Source organism: Polypterus senegalus, chromosome 9, assembly GCF_016835505.1.
Source record: "Polypterus senegalus isolate Bchr_013 chromosome 9, ASM1683550v1, whole genome shotgun sequence".
Classification (NCBI taxonomy): Eukaryota; Metazoa; Chordata; class Cladistia; order Polypteriformes; family Polypteridae; genus Polypterus; species Polypterus senegalus.
Window position 1 is genome coordinate 109,379,457 of NC_053162.1, and position 20,607 is coordinate 109,400,063.

The 20,607-nt window shown below is 38.9% G+C and overlaps 1 long non-coding RNA gene across 1 annotated transcript; it reads left to right on the top strand.

The window, feature by feature from the left end:
* Window positions 1-13,017: 13,017 nt before the first annotated feature.
* Window positions 13,018-13,604, top strand: LOC120534979. Its single transcript, XR_005634832.1, has 3 exons — window positions 13,018-13,090; window positions 13,172-13,201; window positions 13,562-13,604. It is a non-coding gene; the product is annotated as an uncharacterized LOC120534979 (long non-coding RNA).
* The last annotated feature ends 7,003 nt before the right edge of the window (window positions 13,605-20,607 follow it).

Below are 20,607 nucleotides of genomic sequence, written 5' to 3' on the forward strand. Positions count from 1 at the left end.
CATTTTGTTGTTGTGAAAATAAATTGGTTTAATCATACCTTTTTTTGAGCTTTTACATATAGAAAGGTCCATTATAACAATTTAAAACAATCCAGAGGATATATATATAGAACCTTTAGTATCATTCCATAACTTAGATTTAACCATTATCAGTCCATTCATTTTCTGAACTTTTACTGATATTAGAGTTACTTGTGGCAGACGAATCATGCACCATTTATGAATTTATTGAGTACAACTTAGATGGCTGTTTTTGCTTTTCTGGGAGAGAAATTATTTATTTGCATCAGAATTTTATAGTCATAACATCAAGAAGAACAACATATTCAAAATAATTGTATGCACTTTTTCCTGTATATAGTATATAATTTAACATAACATTTTAATGTCAGGAAAAACTAAACATTTTAATTTCCTCTTGGGAATGAATAAAACAAAGGACATCATCTAACATCTTTTATTTTGTAGTTACCAATTGTACCTGTAATGTTTTTTTAAATCAGTGTTGTCCAATGACTAACAGAAGAACATTAACTTGCACAGCTCTTTACAGGTCTTTACAAACCTTGGTACAGTGTTTGTGTACAGCTCTAAAAATGTTATGCCAATGGACCATATGTCTGAATGTACTGAGCAAGGTTGCTAAGTTATCAGACATTCAAGAGCTGTGTAAATAGCAGTACCACCAAGAGATCCACTCAAAAGGCCAGATACAGTGGAACCTTAGTTCACGAATGTCTCTGAAAATGTACAACTCGGATTACGACCAAAAAGTTCACCAAACTTTTGCATCTGTGACGAACAAGCCAGTTTCCCTTCTGATTCTTATGCACCGATGATTTCTACATGTGTTTAGTCTCTCCCTGTGCATTCCCTGTGCAGTGAGCGGGAGAGAGAGCATGAGAGAGAGAGGGCTGGCCGCTTAAGGCAGAGAAGGCAGTTAAAGAATGCACCAGGCTTGTTTTGATTGATTTGAGCATTCTCTGTTCAAGGTTTTTCTCAGTGTTATTCAATGTTTTTACGTTTAGTTTACTATTACACTGTACATTCTATGGTATAATTAACTATTTTTGTGCTTAAAAATCTTAAAAAAATATATATTTACATATAGCTTGTTCGGTCTGGAACGGATTAATTGTATTTACATACAATTCTGTGGGGGGAAATTACTTCGGGTCACGACCAAATCGGGTTGCGACCAGAGTTTTGGAACAAATTACGTTTGTGACCCAAGGTTCCACTGTATTTTACTCCCCTGCCTTAGTGAAACTGAGTTACGAATATCAGCTAAGCCCCAGTCCGTAAGATAGGCCTTTTTGCTGCTGCCTTCAATCTAGAAGACAAAAATTACAGAAATGAAAATTAATTTACTTAAAGAAACAAAACTGATCAACAAAGCATATGTTTGTTACCTAAACAGAGCACATGTTTACCCTGTGTTTTGCACAAAAGTAAACATAAGCTTAGAATTCAATTTTAAAATTGCCCCTTGTGATTGATGTTGAATTATCCCAAAATAACTATTTATTTCTATATGGCCCAGTATCGCATAAGGAATGTCTAAACAGGCTTTAATATGCCATGTTTAATTTACAAAAGAGATATGAGAGTGAAACCTAACCTACTAACACAGTAACTCTTTTGTTTCCCTTGTATTTTCAATTTCTGTTTAAAAAATATAACCTACCAGGATGTTTGCAGGCCTCAAGTCCTGATGTATTACATTCTTAGAATGGATGTATTCCACATCAAGTGCAACATATTTTTTTTTTCTCTGCTTCTAACTACAAAATGAGAAACAATTTGTAAAATCAACATGAAATATCAAAGTAATATTCAATGCATCAAGGTCAGGAAGTTATCCTAAAAAAGTTGATGTGAACTTCTAATTTCTAATTTTATTTATAACTCTAATATCTATATTACTATAAACTTCAAAATCACAGATGGTCCATACTTTCCAAATGTACAATTTAAAACCTTAACACTATTAGAATTGATTTAACAGAGTTTGTTTAGCTGTTTACCCTTTTACCATGCCTTTAGTAGAATTTAACAAAAACTACAGGTAGACCTTTCCAGCTTTAGCATTAAACAACAATTCTTTAATTTTTTTAGGCAATCATAGAGCTACATTACAAGCACATAATGTGATAACTACATAAATAGGAAAATGAAACAATTTAAAGTTGCATTAGAAAGTGGAATGTTAAATACCAAGCTTTTTACCAAGGATGCAAAATGGAACTGCTTATAAAGGTATCTTGAATAGTCTATAGGAAGAATGTCAGAAATAATAAACATATCTATCCTTTAATAATCAATGTTTTCTTTTTCCTTTTTAAATGAGTACTATTGCATTAATATTAACTTGCATGAATAGAAAGTAATTTTTTCACATGATTTAGAATGGATCAGAAAAACAACTAACAATATCCTTTTTTTACAATTCATATTTTCAAGTAGAAACATTGCTAATTTTTTAAAACTTAATTTAAAATGTTCAAATGACAAAAACTGTTATATCAAGTTAAAGACAACAGAACAGGTATTGAATATACCTTCACTGGACTGTCTTCACTGTGAAGTAAAATGTGCAAACTTGCTCCATCAATATACTAGTTTGCTATTTATTGATCTTTTTTGGTAGCAGCCAAGAATCTAACAATGTTTGGATGAGAACGTCTTCTACAGATAAAAAAAACACTAACATTAAACATAATCTGACAGATTAGGGCTGTATCGCTCCCTTGAACCCCTGTCCAATACGCCAGACACCAGATAAAAGTCCAAAATATGACTTTATTTAATTGCCACAGTGCACCAAGCACCTTCTCCTCCACTATACTCATATAAATTCTCAAATACACAATAATAAACAATCCACCACTCCCAGACGCATTGCCACCCTTCCACCCAGCTCAGCTCGCCGTCTGGGAGTTTCCACAGTCCTTTTATTCTCCCTAAACCCGGAAGTGTTTCCAATCCCCAGTCCACGTGATTCTTTATTATTTCCAGGTCAGGTACAAGTCCCTCTTCTCAACCTGGAAGCACGTCGCTCTTCCTTTGACGCACTTCCAGGTTATAGGGCACAAATAAGTCTTGTGTCCTCCCTGCAGCTCCCTCTTGCGGCCCCTGTGGTATCAAGCAGGGTCGTGTATAAAAACTACATAGTCCATGACTCCCTGCTGGTCTTTCGGGGCACCTCCATACTGCAGGGAGGGCTCCATCTGGTGGCCTGGGGGTATTGGTCGGGAAAACAAGCCGGCCAAAGACCACAATAACTATACATAACATGTTCATTTACATTTCTTCTTAAAATAAATATTTTACAACACATTGTAATATAAGTATCCTTAAAACATTCTGTCATGTTTCTTTGTCTTTACTACAAGCTTTTTGAAAAGTTTTCTTTTACATTCAATTGTCTGATGTTCAGAGTTTTCAGAAGTCAATAATAAACTAAACAAATTAAAACAATCAAGTTTCAGTACAAAAAATATAAAGGGAAAACAGAACTTACAATTAAACAAGGATCTCATGCAAAAAGCCATTACTGTCGCCAACAGGAATCTTATTTACTGCTGCTGGTGTTCCCTGATATTAAACCAAAGTACACAGTTGCAAACGACCTTGACCCCACAGCCAAATCAGGATTGAATTTCATTTGTCTGTCATCAACATATGGAACTAGTGGCATGTACACTTGTGAAGGAAATGAAACAAAACAAAACAAAACAAAGATAATACAGTTGAGGTAAAAAATAACAAACATACAAACAACTGAAACAGTTAATAAAGTTAAATAATGCAGCAAAAGTCTTACAAAACACCAAACATTTTAATGTAGCACTTATGAATTTAGAAGAATTAATTTATCTTTTTTTTTCAAAATACAAAGTATTGCTTTTCACTATATCTGCATTACAACATACCTGGAGGAATTGCATGATGAGGAGGTGTTTGAACATCAGACTTTAATGAACCATCTTCTGTATTTTCAGAAATTGCCAGTGAATGTTTCTTTACTAGATGACACCATCAGCAGAAGAAAGCAATAAACAACAACTTTACTTTCAATTAACAATGATTTTTCTAAAGCAGTAAAACAATGGCATAAAAATGAAAAACACATTATTTTTATTTGATTAAAACTTTATTTCAGTCTTACCTCAAAGGAAAAGCTTCCTGAAAGTTGTGCTATTAAGCAAAATTGTAAAAAAATCACAAAAAAAACACCAAATTAATAATAATCTAGGTTTGAATGAAATTAATTATAAAAATATTTTAATACCTTGTAAGTTGTCCACCATGGGTTTTCTCTATAGGAAAGTAAAACACAATCATCAGTTAAATGTGTATAATGTTCTGCAGATTTTGATTTCTCAGTTTAGGTAAGGTTCAAGTGATGCTCTGTTATAGTTAAACTTTAAAGAAGTGAAAAAGAGTGTACAGTATGTGTACTTTACCAGTAATGTAACTGTAGTACATTTAAAAATTACTAACACTGTGCTTCCCTATAATATAATAATTAATCTTGGTAATCCAACTCATGTAGTAGAAGCAGAAATCATTAGTTAAAGAAAAATTCATACAAAAGCTTAGCTGTTATCTAAACAAACAAGCACAATGGACTAAAAGAACTCTTCGTGTTTGCCAATTTTTTTATGTTCTTAAAGAATATTCAATAATATTTTTTAAATACTAACCTAACAACTGGTGGAATTGTTCTTCAAACTTCTAGACGCCAAAGAAAACTGTCCAACGCATATTACATCATCTGAGAAGAAAACAAAAAAACATTAAAAAGGCCATATTCAACTTCCATCTGAATATTATTTGACAGTATGTTTCACTTGTCAAGAATCTTGATCATAAAAAATTAGAAACAACTTGTTAATTGCAAAATATGACATTTTCTTCTCTGTGGTTATTTTTTTCACAGCAATATACACCACTCATCATCAAACAATATTTATTTACACAGCAAAATTACCAGTGTTACAATAAGTCTAATACTGTCAAAGCAACACTTAAATGTGTTTATATATAGAAACCATGGACCAATATAGATGTTTAAAGTGTTAATTTCACTGCACATTTTGGTTTGTAGGTAACATTTCTGTGTTCATGTTTATATTACTTTTTCTGTTAAATGGCTATATGTTCAGTACATAACACATTTTAAACTATTAAAAGAAATACCTAAATCTCTACGACCAACATATGTTTTCTTCCAAATATCTGGAATTTCATTTATTGATAAATACTACTTCTCAGAATCTGATTTGGGCCATCTTGATCTATCCGCATTGCACAGTGTCTACTAAGCTTCATTTCTTTTGTCATCTTTCCAAAAAATTTCTTTTGCTTTCTTTATTATATCATCATAACCAACCATTTCATTAAAAATTTAGGAGGATCTTCTTCCAGTATTATCTTATGGTATTTTCCTGTTTTTATTTTTTTTTGTTCTATGTCTCTACTCCATTGCCATCACCTTCACCTTAAACAAAAATTGTATTTAGAAGTTTGATATAAAATTCACAAAAAGGTAATAAATGTTAATTAATGTGCATAAAACAGAAAACCATATAATTAACACTAGAATTACCAGAGCCAAGGAAAAAACTTGTAAATCCGGCTCACCTTAAATCCCTTTGCACCTCTCCGTCAGCGTCTTTTGTCTTCTAAATGTGTCAATAAGCCCAAGCAGCAAGCAGCCAGGTATACCATCCCCTCACCGCCTCAGAGAGGGCAAGAGTTCTCCCAGTTCCTGCCTTGATTATCTGGGAGTGAGCTACCCAGAATTGTAAGGGCAAATAATTTGATGCGTGTTTTGTGTCTACAATGATTTATGTAAACACATTGTTAAAAGAGAAACATTTTTCATGTTTTAGTAATAAATAACAAAATGTAGACATGAACTGTATAATGTGTTAAGGGTCATGGCCAAATATCAAATAAACACTTTAACAAAAGGTGCAAGTACAGTACAACAGCATCCGTGGTGCTGTGGTTAGAACTGCCAACTTATAATCCAGATGCTGTGAGTTTGAAACCAACTCCCCGGCAAATTTACCGTTTTGAGTAGTGAGCTGCTCTTATTGTTAATATTACACAATAAAAACATACATTCAATTTGTGTGTAACAGCCACTGTAAATTTATAGTACTTATAAAAGTTAGCATTTTTTTTTCACTGTTATTCTCTCAGTCACGATCAAGATACAACACCCACCCCACAGATCTGTAGATGTGAGTGGTGTTTTGAGACAATGGAACTGGAGATTCTCTGAATTGGAGGGATAAAAGCTGACACACACTGTCACTTGAATTTTTTTTATTCAGTTTTATTGAGTGTTCCTGCTAATGCTGAATTAGTATGCACCTTATGGTCCATTATGTTAAAGCCACACTGACAAAAACACAGAAACATAGGCATATATGATATTTGGAATAATTCATTTCATGACTTGTATAGTACATTTCGGAAAACATTGTGGCACTGATGCAACATTATTCATATTATTCATATTCATTTGCACGCCTTCTTGCGCTTGTAATCAGTGACTTTTTTTTTTGAACGGGGTTGTTTCTTTGGTACTCCAGGACATGCAGAGGAAAGAATAGTACACAGAGGTCATATACAGTATGCAATCATCAGATTCAAATGTTAACAGTTCCCACACACCCAAGGACCATCCTTTCTACATTTACGACATGTGTACCTGTTGCAATGGACACACGTCTCTCTGTGCTGGGGTTACTATTACACTGAAGGGGCTGGAGGGAGCAGCGGTCTTAGAACAAAAGCTTGTCGATGTTGCATCCTCTTTTGCTTTATCCATCACCTTTTCTTGTAAGAAGTGACGACGAAGCTCCTCTGCAAGGTGAGCCATGAACACTCTTCTTTTCTCAGTGGCCCCCATGCATGCCTTGTACAGTACATGCGTTGGACACCGTCAAGTCAAGCGTGTTATGGCACACAGCACCCAGCCACCTGTGTGTTCCTTCTCGCACTGAATAAGCTCACGCCTTCTGGTGCACGATGTCAATGCAGCACCGGGCAAAAAAGAAAGAGACAAATTATGTGACATTTTGAAGAAATCATTTTATGACCTGAATAGTACCAATCAGAAAACACTGTCGCACTAATGCAATATTATTTGAAAACGAACAGCGTCAGATAAGCTGTAAATGTATGGCATTTCTAAAAGTTAGCTTTTTTCAGTTTTATTCTTTCAGTCACATTCACACTCTCTCCCCCTTTCTGATCTGACTCTAACAGTGCCAGTATAAATTCACACCCGATCCGACGCTGTTTGTTTTCAAATAATATTGGCGTGACTGCAGAAAGGCTTCTTTCTCATCACCCTGCCTGTTCTTTGTGCAAATTGAGCTGAATTGTAGAACGATGTACAGGTACACCATCTGCAGCAAGATGTTCTTGCAGGTCTTTGGAGGTGATCTGTGGGTTGTCTGTAACCATTCTCACAATCCTGCGCATATGCCACTCCTGTATTTTTCTTGGCCTGCCAAACCTGGGTTTAACAGCAACTGTGCCTGTGGCCTTCTATTTCCTGATTACATTTCTTACAGTTGAAACTGACAGTACACCCCTGTACTCAGATATTCCTAGGAAATGAAAGACATACCACTGTTATCTTTTTTGTTGAAAGTAGAGTAAATTATTATGCAGGCTGAGAGGGGGTTCCCAAACTTTTTCATATGACTCGATATAAACAAAGGGAACTCCAGTTTCTGTGTTACATCTTGCCTGAAGAAGGGGCCTGAGCTGCCTCGAAAAGTTTTTAGTTAGCCAATAAAAAGTGCCATTTTGCTTGACTTCTCACTGAGCGCTACATACAGAATAATTTGAACTGTCGGTGAATAACACATAAGTAGGCAATCCTACTAGACAAAAATAATTAATTTCTCAGTATTCCCCATATTTAGAAACAATCTTAATTTTTCCAATATTTTTAAGCTATAAAAAATAAGGTTTTAATTTTGTCATGTGTATTTTAGGTGAAAATATATGCTGAGAAGAATGGATGTGCCAAGAAATAATTCATTTTTATGTTCACTCAAGCTGTTTTAGGCTATGTGTGATTTTTGGGAGTAGCACAGTAGGAATGCACTATTAGCATGCCAAGCTGATGGGTCATTAGTGAGAACAGTTTTCTCTTAAGGTTGATGACAATTTTTTGTGTGCTTTGTTTTCATATTGTACATTTGAGACATGCATCTTTGTAGTGATTAGGCACATATTAAGAAATAACTTTCACTAGTCAGAAGAAAAACATTTCTTGTAACCTGTTCAACTCAATGAATACCAGATCAGAACCAATATAAACTAAAGACTACATGCATTTTGATCACTGATAGTCTGAACAGACAAAACATACATTTGTCCTAGCCCAATTGCTTCTGGTGAAACATTAAGTTGTTAGAAGGCTCAAGTATATAAGTTGTGTCTAGAAAGGACTGACCAAAGGGCTCAAGACCTGAAAATGGAGGTTAGTGGGGTTGACCTCTTAATTACACCATCCCATTGATCAAAAAGATGTATATGAAATGCACAAAAGCAGCATACATTTGAAATTATAAAGAAGCTTAATGTCTCATACCCAACCAATTCCATCCAGACAATATGTGCAAGTTAAAGAGATCGATCAGCTTACTACAAAGAGCCACCTAGTAATCTTGGCATATTGGGAGCCCAAACTACTAACAGTAAGAGCTACTACCCATCCAGTGTAATGGCTAATCATCACAATCACTTTACTTTTGTTTTAGGCACTTTAGGAACCTTGAATTGGAGAATATTATTCTACAATACATGAATAAAAGTGTAAACCTCCCCTTCTTCTTGTTTTTGTGCTCTGTCCTATCACCTGAAATCATACATGTAAGAGAAGCAGTTTTGATTAGGGACCATAACATTGCAGTTTACAAAATCATTGATTAAACAGAATCATACTACTTCTGCCATCTAAAAAAATCTTGATATTAGAAAGGAAGAACACATTTTAAATGTATGTTTTATCTGTAATTTCACATCTTCATTGTGTTTTGATCTGGCTTGCAATTTATATTTTTTAATTGTTTCTTGGTTTCCTAATTTTCTTTTTACATTATTTCTGCGATTTGAAGACCAAGTGAACCACTGGTCATATTTATTTTGTATTTCCAATTTGTTGATGTATTTGTTGTTGGTTGCTATACTGGGAAAATGTGACAAATGATGTCATTACTGCAATAATTTAAAGGTCAGCATCGTACACCTCTTGGTTCAAAATCATGGATTTTACTCCAAAGTCTAGTTTCAGGGAGTGCTTTTGCCTTTTTGTATGACGTACAATTTCAGCAATGATTACACATTGCTTTCCTGGCTGTTGGTCCTCCCACAATTTTTCCTGACTAAGATTTTTGCATCATGTTCTAAACAAATTGTTTTGTTTCACAACTCGTGTACAGCCTTCTTATTTTTGTTTCATTAGAACAATTCTTTACTGAAAGACAAGCTACATTAATGAAATGTATTGTATTGCCCAGCGTAGTACATTTCTGCCCTGTAAACATGATTTAGTGCAATTAAGTACAACTCAAAACCCTAAACGGGATAACTTTCAAATACTATGTAACAGGCTCAGTCCCAAACCAAATAGGTAGTGGAATGTGAGGATGACAGACAGTTTTGATATAGGTAACTACTATCTTACATAATAGAGCTGTTTGCCATCTTCTTTCTTCACCATGTGTCGTCTTTCTTCACGTGGGAGCCACTTTTTGCATGCTCCCAGGCTTGCAGTCATTTGAATGTATCATGATGTGCATGGATGAGGAACAACAGTGGTAGCAGGCAGAACTATCCATGGCTGTTATATAGTGGATGTTTATTGTCTGTTATTTTTTTATAAGAGTAATTGCTGTAAGGAATGTGATTAATAGAGTTTAGTAGGAACTTTTTTGGTTCCCAGTAAACTTCAGTAAGCCCTTGCATGGTATAGTTCTCTCTATTTAATTAGCAGAGGAATTACTAAAATCATATATAAATAGTGCCTTAGGCTTTAATGGTTTGAGCAGAGCAGAATAGGGGCTTTTCAGAATTTACTTATGGTATTGAGTTTTCTTTTTTTTTTTTGAGTTGTCATAATTGGCTTTTCAAAAAAAGCTTTACCCTATGTGAACATATTTGACTCTAAGTTCAAAGAGGTCTTATGCTATTACAAATGGTCAATTCTTTGTGATTTTCCAATTAATTTGTTCTTTTTCTCTCTAGTTTACTCCCTTAATTGTACCATGATAATAAGCAGACACCGGGGCAAACAATGTTGAATGCTAAAAGGCTGTCTGCCAGCCACAGGTTTTCCAACAATAGTAAATAATGGAGTACGTAACCAGAAAAAGTGGAAATGAAAAATTATGACAATGATAAAATTCTTAAAAACCAAGATAAAAAGAAATTAAATTATTACTGTGTACCATACTATGTACCAATGCCTGATGCAATCTAATAAAATTTTTCCAAATTTAGTTTTATAATTTGTATATTGACACCAAATCTGGAAAATAACTGCTCAATTAGGCGAGGAGTTTGATTAAAAACAAAACATGGCTGTAATGAAAACTTGCAGTCACATGGCGTTCCCAGGATTGAGTTTGAGAACAATTTGTCTATGGGATTACTTACTCAATATATTGTAGCTCAGATTTTTAGATAAAGACAAGCCTGTTGTCAAGTCAGTTAGTATTATAAAACAGGGTAAAGTCACACCTTTTAATCATTTGCTCATTTGCTACCAAAGATTTCCTGACAGAATGAATAAGGTTCCTGGCTTTGTTAACAGCAGAACTGGCTCATGCTTGTTACATACCATCTTTCAATGCAAGCTGAAGTGTGTGTGCCATACAAGGCATACGTCGAAACCTGGATATGTCTCCGTCTTGAAAGAAGTCTGTTGATTCTGTTAAGTAATCAAATAAATCACAGTTCAGCTTAATGTGTTTTGGGAAATGTTTTTTCTTGGTTCAATTTTGTCTTTTCTCCAATGTAGATTTTATGTATATTATTTATTACATGTTAGTAGTATAATGTCAGGCGGCTTCTGTCAAAATTTAATCCGAGTTTGATTGATGAGATTAAACCACGCCCCCTTTTAATCGAAGACCGGAAGTCCCGCCCCCACCCACCATCTGTTGTTAGTTGACCTTGGATGACCTTTCAGGAAGTACCCTCCCCCACCACCGGTTGTTTTGTTGACCTTGGATGACCTTGATCCGGGCCCCTGTTGATTAATGACAGGAAGTCCCCACCCCCAACCACCGGTTGTTTGTTGACCTTTAGCCCAGCCATCTGTTTTCCCCAGGAAACTGTCAAGGGCAATTTGATGGATGCCCCCACCCTCCTTGAACCCCCACCACCCGCCCCTGCTTGGCCACCTGCATTGCCCCATCTCACTAGGGCAAGTTCAGACATGCCCAAGGGCTGCCTAGGCCCCCCTTGAACCCATCACCACCCCACCACTTCCCAGCCCCCCACCCCTCTTCCAAAGAGGTTCAGGCATGCTGCAGCCGGTCCCTGGACAAGTTCAGGCATGTTCCTATCCATACCCAGACTGAATGGCCTGCCTAAGCCTCACTGCAGCACATGATGTCTGGCCCCTCCGCTCCTGGGACATACACACACACAGGCTCCGTTCGGACCGATCTAACTTGTCGCCGTTCCTGCCAATATTGCTTTAGGTAAGAATCCCTGTATCTATGTAACAATTATTTTAAAAATATCTATCTATCTAATCGTTGCTATATCATTTGTAAACTCCCTTGTATTTTATCTAAGACAAAACAGCCTTTTCCTTCCCATCTCCGTGAAAATCCTTTCACAGACAGGCTCTGAGTTTAAAAGCATTCAGCAGCGCACAGAAAGACAAGCAGTCTAGCGTTTAGCAGCCCAGGCGTGTGCTTGTAGTTCAAAGCACGTTGAAATACAAGCTGCCCGGCACCCTCTGCGCAGCCTGGCTTTTAGCAGTCCCTGCGCGCATCCGCGAGCTGGTCATTCCCAAAGCACACAGAAAGGATCTCTCTCTCTGTTCACACTGAGTCCGGGCGCAGCTAGAGCCGTCAGTGCATGCCATATGGGTGGAGCTGTGTGTAAGTTCACCTCCTCCCCTGACAGCTCAGCTGATTCAGTCCAGGCGCGCGCAGGCTTGTCAACAGCTGAGCGTAAGCCCCCGTTCTTCCATCCCCATGGGCTTAGCGCAGATACTTTTTCTCCCAAAGACGGATGGATGTTGAAAAGTTAAAGGCTTTCATGATAGCGTGTAAAACACGTGATAACTAGTTCGCTAAGTCCTTTAAAAATAACACAGTTAAATAAGATGCAGCAGTTCCCTTGTAAAGCACCTTGGAGACGTCTAAATGCTAAATGAATTAATATATTTATAATTTGTATTTAAATCGATCTAAAAAACCCTTTTCTACCCCTGTTAATCCTCCCTCATGAAGAAATCTGGATAGTTTTTCTAAAAGTTTGAATGGGTTAATCAGGCGGATATCTCGGGCTGTGGTCTTTGGGGAATCGGTGGCACTTCCGCGGTTTGGCTGGCTCAGGGCGTTGATGACCTTTAACCTCGGAGCAAAACAGAATGCGTCTGTTTAATCAAACCTACGAGTTACAACGGAATCTATTAGGCGAATTCCGGATAACCATTAACATTGTGACCGGATCAAAATTTTTGCAAAGGTGAAAAGGTCTTGCGAGATACGTACAGATGTTTAAACAAATCTATTAGGCGAATTCGGACCACACTGGACAAAGGGCATTATCACGGATGTCCGATTTAAATGATTGGGGCACATTGTAAAACACCCGCTTCTTGGATCTATAAATAAGCGCGTCGGACCCCAAGCCCCATACCTCTACGCTTCGTTCAGAACTGCAAAGATGAATAAGCTCCCAATACGGTTTGTCAGCACGAATTTATTAGAATAATGTATTGTAATTTTAATGACTGCATCTAAATGAAATCTAATTATTCTTGATACAGACCAAACTGCAACAATCGTCACAACCGAGCACCCAGGTAAGACTATTTATGATTTTATTAGCGTTAAATGAAAATGTTTTAAAAACTGAGGTGTGAATTCTTATATTTTTTCCTTAGAGTTGTTCATACCCGTCGATTCGCAAAATGGTAAAAACCTTTTTTAATATATCTTGTTTAATACGCGCATGGCTTGCATATCAGTATTTAGGCTGCGCGTGCGTATATCGGCAAGGGACGGGGCGGTTGGGATAGGTGATCGGTAGCTCGCGTGCATGTATAAGCGCTTACGTGTTTGTCAATATAAAACTGTTTATAACATGTTTCTTCTGGGTTGATCCGCTCATGAAATGGGCTGAGGAGTCTATAAACGTATCTTAACTAACCGCATGAACGAAGTGCGTGAGTGAATATTTGAGTATAATTACTGGGTTGTAATGGAAAATGTCTTGGAATACAATAAAGTTATTTCAAAGCGTGCGGTTGATTCATTTATTTTCTTTTCTTTAGAATTATTTATACAGATAGAGTCGCCAATCGATTTTAATCAACCAGGTGAGATTTTTTATTAAAATACTAAAATGTTTACATCGTTTCTATGTGTACGCTACGTGCTGCGCCGCACTCTGGTGTGTGCACCGTCGTGCATGTGCGCAGGCGTGCATGTAATTACTAGCGTTCGGAAGCCCCCGAGCGTTGCTAAAATGAAATGTAAGACGTACTAAGGTGCTTTAGACGTATCAAAAGTATTGTTGAATCATCGGGTAAATGAATATTATAACGTGTTTCTGTATTTATGTATATATTTATTTATATTTTATTACCTTGAGACCGATTATTTTGAAAATGATTTACCCAATTTAGTTTAGGGATTGCTCATGCAGTTTGTTAAAGTGCTTCGGGTAGTTACAAGAAGCCTATCGGGTTGAATAGGGGTGATGCATATTAAAACGTTGTGTGATAATTAACCGTTTGAGGGCCGTGTGTGTGTGGGTGTGTGCGTGTGCGTGCATGCGTGCGTGCGTAAGCACGTGTAGAGCAGCTTGTGTATGTATGTGGGTGTCTGGATTGGTGCTTGGTCATTTGGTTCAGCTGCTGCAAGAGCCCGTGTAGAGCAGCTTGTGTATGTATGTGGGTGTCTGGATTGGTGCTTGGTCATTTGGTTCAGCTGCTGCAAGAGCAGGGATTGGGAAATGTTATTTTAAATAGGGGTGTATTTTGTTTTGTAGACGAAAATTCTGTACAAAACCAAACAGATTCTCAAAGGGATTACGCTGATTTGTACAGTCACGGTAAGTGGCCTTTTCAATTTATGGATGAAACTTTGGGGATCACACTTATCTGCAGATTTTGTGTAAAGAGTCCTTTAACTGAGAAGGTTATAATTTTATTTTCAGATTCAACTTTCCCGGGTGTTTTAACACAATTGCTGCAAGGTTCAGACAATCTAGAAGTCTACAAAAACTGGGAGGATCCACAACCAACCACAACTTCTCAGAGCATCAGGGGGTATTCTCCAGCAGCCTCTCAGAGCAGCCGAGGGCATTCTCCGACACCCAGCCAGAGCAGCCGTGGGTATTCTCCAGCGCAATCGTCGGCGTCTTCTAATTCTAGACGCCGTTCATCCCCCAGGTGGGGAACTTTACCGACATCGCCTCACTCTGAGCGAGGATCTCGGCGAAGAAGTCGTTATTCACCCCGATATTCCCATCAGCCTGACCACGACCGGAGACATCGCGAAAGACTGGTGCTGTTGGGTGACGTTCTTCGCTGGGCATTTGAACAATTTATAGAATTAGAGTCTCCTGGGTACAATTCCGTACCCGACATGAGTTTACATTTGCTGCATCTGTATACTTTTTCCAAGGTTCTACCCAGAAATTAAAGAATAGGTTTTATATTTACTTTTTTTTCTTTCAATAAGAATAACATTGAATGCAAATTTTTATTTTCTGTGCTTATAACTGTAACCTTTGCTTAAATTTAGGTCATGCCTGAAAACGGGTCTAGCGCTAGCAGCAAAGAACGCGATAGCAGTGACAGCAGCAACGACAGTGGAACAGACAGCTTCCGTGAACATCCTGTAGGGCGCAAAGGTAGGAAAAGGCCGTCCAGTGAAAACCTGAGACTATTAAAAGAGATGTCTGATAACCTTGAATATTCTATAAAACCCCCTAAAATACCTACCCCTCCGCGATCACCTGAAATTGTTCATTCACCAACCCCAGTGACACATCCTATTGACAATTTTGATCTCATTGATACATCGCTCCAGGTTCTAAATTCTGATGAAATAGCCGTAGTTAACGCTCTGTTGGAGCTTTTGAAGAATACCTCTTCTCAGGACAGAACGTCATCAGGCCCTTCACAACAACCAATTGCCCTAAACATGTATGTAGAATCCCCACAGCCTTCTACCTCAGGAATCTCGGGACCTAGTAAGGCCAGTCTTCAACACCCACCTGTTGACGACTTAAAAGAGCCGGATACTTCCTCCCCACATCCTCAGACAGGATCAGGAGTGACTAATTCGTCCGGGGTAAACTTGAGTCTCGAAACCAACTCTCCACAGCCATCTACCTCGCATACGGTGAATCCATCGTCTCCAGAGCCGCCAGTAAGTTCCCCACAACCCTCTACACACACGGTGAATCCGTCAGTAATTTCCCCACAACCCTCTACCTCTCGATTAAATAATTTGTCTATAACGGATCGTCCAAAATTTAACAATATCGAGATTAGACACCGCTTCAATTTTTCAGAGGCCTACACACTTGATTCATTCGCCGAAGTTTTTAATCATATACACGAGACCCTTCAGCAAATATTAGACAGTTTTACGAACACTTTGAATCCTATGGATCTAGTTCAGTTAGAATTACGTGCCGAATCTCTCAACCCCAGTGTTTTCTCCCTAACCCCAGCTGGCCTGCTTTCTGTTGAAGACTTTTTTAATCAAATTGAATTACTTCTCCAGAGTCACGCTACTATTTTAGCTGATTCCAGTCTGGCGTTAATTGTTCAGGTGGTGAGGGTTCCATCTGGTGGCGGCGGGCTAGGCGTAAAGCCTGTTCCCTATTCAACGATGTAATCCTTCAAAAGAAACGGAAGCACCTATGGAACTCCTTTAACCGGGATGATCAGTGCTGTTTTGCCAGGGGTTTGCTGGCTGTATTAAACGATAAGTTCAGAAACAATCAGAAATTGTGTGAACAAGAGGCCCGCCGTCTGCGTTGGGGTCGGTTTATCAACGGATCAGAAAGTAACGTTTTCAGATGTCGAAAAATTTGAGAGGCTACTAGGAATTAAAATCATCGTCTGGTACAGGGAACCGAACACCGTCACTCTATTAAAATTTGAAGCAACCCAGGTTAGAAAAACAAAGACGCGTTCCTGTTTTTGCACCAGGATCATTATTACGGTATTTTGAATCTAAAAGGTTTTCTGGGGTTTTCCTACGTCTGCGATTTCTGTTACACGGGATATTCTATACCGTCACGGCATCGCTGCGAACAACACTGTGATGTCTGTTTATCTACAAACTGTCTATTAGTTGACGAGGAGGCTTTACGATGTCCCGATTGCGTCGTTTCTGTCGATCAGGGTTTGCTTCGAAATCCACAAAACCCCGAAATGGAATGAAAAGACGCGTCGGTCTGAAAGTATATGCGACGTCCTTAAAGTCTGTGTTCTCTGTTACGAGAGATACAGCTTGAAAGCCGGTTCAAAACCTCACAAGTGTCGACCCAAACACTGTCGCGTTTGTAGAGCAGTCGTAAAAGAGTCGGATGAAAACCATCAGTGTTTTATTCAAAGCTTACCGCAAAGACCAAACCATGAAAATACGTGTTCTACGATTTTGAGTGCCGTCAAGATGCTGGTACACACATCCCCAATTACATCCACTGCATGCATTGGAACGGTCGATCATGGAGATGGGCCGGCGAGGACTGCGTAGCAAAATTCTTTCACAGATATCGATGTCCGAAATACAAAGATTACACGTTCATAGCTCACAATTCTAAGGGGTATGACGGATATTTCCTCATGAAATATCTCATCGAAAGCGGGCAAACTCCATTTGTTACATCTCAGGGTTGTAAATTAATGTGCTTTATAGAAGAAGATTACAACTTGAGATTTATCGACTCGTTGAACTTCTTACCTATGAAATTGAGCAGTATGCCCAAAGCCCTGGGATTCCAGGCTCAAAAAGGGTACTTTCCCCATTTCTTTAATACCGCTGAAAATCAAAATTACATCGGCCCATACCCGAGCCTAAATATTACGGCATTCAACACATGATGAGCCAGGAAAGAGAGGAGTTTTTGTCTTGGTACGACTCTATTAAAAGCGGAACCTTCAACTTTAGACAAGAAATGGCGTACTATTGTCGAAGCGACGTGGTTATTTTGAGAACTGCCTGTATGAAATTTAGAGATGAAGTGATCGGGATCGGTAATATTGATCCTTTTCAGTGTATGACCCTAGCTTCTCTCTGTATGTCCATGTACAGACAAAACTGCATGCCTGATAATGCAATTGGAATCATTCCTACTGACCATTACAAAAGCACTCACAAAGCTTATTCTAATGCTTCTATTCAGTGGCTAATGTTTCTTTCCGAGAAGGAAAAAATAAACATTCGACATGCTCGGAATCACGGTGAAGTCAAGATGGGGTCCTTTTATCTAGATGGTTACGCGAAGTTCAGGGTGTCCCGACGGCCTTTGAGTTTGCTGGCTGCTTTTATCACGGATGTCCAGAGTGCTACGATGCAAGCCAAACACCCTCTTACGGGGCGTCTTATGCAGAATTGTTTAAAGCGTTTAACGATAAACTCATTAAATTGCGGAAAACTTTAATCTGACGGTGAAAGTGCTTTGGGAACACGCTTGGGAGCGCATGAAAAAGAGGGCGCGAGCTTCAAGATTTCTTAAGACGCTTTGAGTTTCCTGAACCTATCAATCCCGTGATGCCCTTTATGGAGGCACCAACGCGATCAAATTATACCATAAAGTCCAAGGTGACGAGCAAATGCAATATTACGATTTTACAAGTCTGTACCCCTACGTCAACAAAACAAAACCTACCCGATCGGCCATCCGACCTTTATTTTTGAGGAGTTTGGCGATCTTAAGCAATACCGGGCTCATTAAAATCACCATGCTCGCCCCGCAATTTGTATTTTCCGGTCCTCCCTTTAAGAATTTGCAATAAATTGATGTTCGTTTTGTGCCGTACGTGTGCAGAAACCCAGACAACCACCGGCCTTTGCCATCACAATGATCGGGAAAGGTCTTTAACAGGAACCTGGTGCAGCGTCGAAATACTCAAGGCCTTAGATAAAGGGTACAAAGTTTTAAAAATTCATGAGATATGGCACTACGAGCAGAGTACCGCAGATTTATTTTCCGAGTACATCAAAATTCATCTGAAAGGCAAACAGGAGGCCTCTGGATGGCCATCTTGGGCGTGGGCGAAGCGTCGGCGCTATGTTGACGACTATTTCTTAAAAGAAGGCGTCTTATTGGAGCGTGAAAACATAGCCTCCAACCCGCCAAGAGACAAATTTCCAAGTTATTTCTGAATTCTCTTTGGGGAAAATTCGGTCAGAAGCCTAACCAACTGACCACGGCGTTTGTTAAACACACCCAAGAATTCTTTGATTACCTGTTCTCAGACGTGTATCGGATCTCCTATTTTGGCTTTGTCAGTGATGAAATCGCTCAGGTGCAGTGGAGGTATGCGGATGACCGATCGTGGTACCCGCCCTGTCAATGTGGTGATCGCCGCTTTCACCACGCCTATGCTCGGCTAGAATTGTATGCAATTGCTGGATCGTTTAGGACCGAGGATTCTGTATCATGATACAGATTCCATTATCTTCACAGCATCGCCGGACATTACACACCGCCGCTCGGCGACTATTTAGGCGAACTCACCAGCGAACTAGATCCTGATGACTACATTGAAGAATTTGTTTCTGGAGGTCCAAAAGCGTCGCGCGTACAAAGCGTTCAAAGGCAAGGTCTGCATGAAAGTAAAGGGTATTACTCTCAATCACCAAACGGCTCAAGAGGTAAACCTATATTCGTTAATGGATCTAGTGCATAGTTTTGTAGAAAACGATCTCACAAAAGAAATAACCGTTCATGGTACGCAGATTCATAGGAACAAAAGACCCTGGCGTTGCAAAATCGCCCACTCAGAAAGAGATTCAGAGTGGTGTACAACAAAAGGGTTCTCTTGCCTGATTACACATCTCTACCCTATGGATACTAAAGAGGGCTTTGATGTAAGACTTCAACACCCGTTCTCAAAAATAGTCTCGGGACCCTCCTGTTCGGGCAAATCGCATTATGTGAAAAAGCTTTTGGAACACACAGACCATGTGCTTTCTCGCCGCCCTGACAATATAGTCTGGTTTTATAGTTGTTGGCAGCCTCTGTACGACGAACTATTAGCCAGATTTCCCAAAATCAAATTTTTGGAGGGATTACCCGCTTCCTTAAACGACGATGAACTACTACCGCCTGATCGAGTTAACTTGGTGATCGTCGGCGATTTGATGGAACAGGCGAGCCATAGCCAATAGATCGAGAGGGCCTTCACAAAATATACTCATCACAGGAATTTGTCCATCATTTACTTGGTCCAAAATTTATTTTTCAAGGCAAGAAAAGTAGAACGATAAATCTGAATGCCAATTACATCACCCTTTTCAAAAACCCGAGAGATAAGCTGCAAATCACTAATTTAGCGCGTCAAATGTACCCCGGTAGGGTGAAATTTTTCTTGGAGGCCTTTGAGGGCTTCGCGACAACCTTACGGTTATCTGTTGGTGGATCTGAAAGCCCAGACGCCTGGCAATTTCGTTTACGTACGGTATGTTTCCCCGGCTGGCCTGTGGCGTGCGTCGTGAAAAGATAAAGGCGGGCGATTTTCGGGTATTTGAAAAACAGGCGGCATGTCGTGCAGAATAAAAGAAATCTCCCTTTGCTCAAGACCCTGCACAGGGTCTCCTGTCGCCAAGCGATGCTGAGCGAGGCTCCTGACGATTTCATTTATGCTCTGGCCGAAATAGCTCTCAATACTTTAAAAGGCCATGTCCCCCTGACTTCTAGGCAGTTCAAGTTGCTGAAGAAGCATCGTTGCGCCGTTAAAAAACTCAGCGATAAAAAACTGCCCGTTAAAAGAAAAAGCCCTTTTAAATCAGAAAGGAGGTTTTCTCGGAGCCCTGCTAAGCGTGGCCATTCCTTTTATTACTAGTTTAATAGCTTCGAGTATAAATATGGAATATACGCGTAAGATGTACCTGGTCCCTCAACAACAAATGGCTCAGTGGCATCAGAAACCCCAGACTTCCAACGACATTTTAAGCGCTACGGAAAGCGAACTGGATAAACAGATGAAACACATACTTGAACGCGATGATTTGAGCGTCGATGCAAAAGTAAATCTTTATACGGCCGTCTTGCAAAGATACCTTACCTTTGTGAAAAAAGCGGATAAAGAAACCGGTTCTCTGACATTATTGATGCCTGTCGAGAACC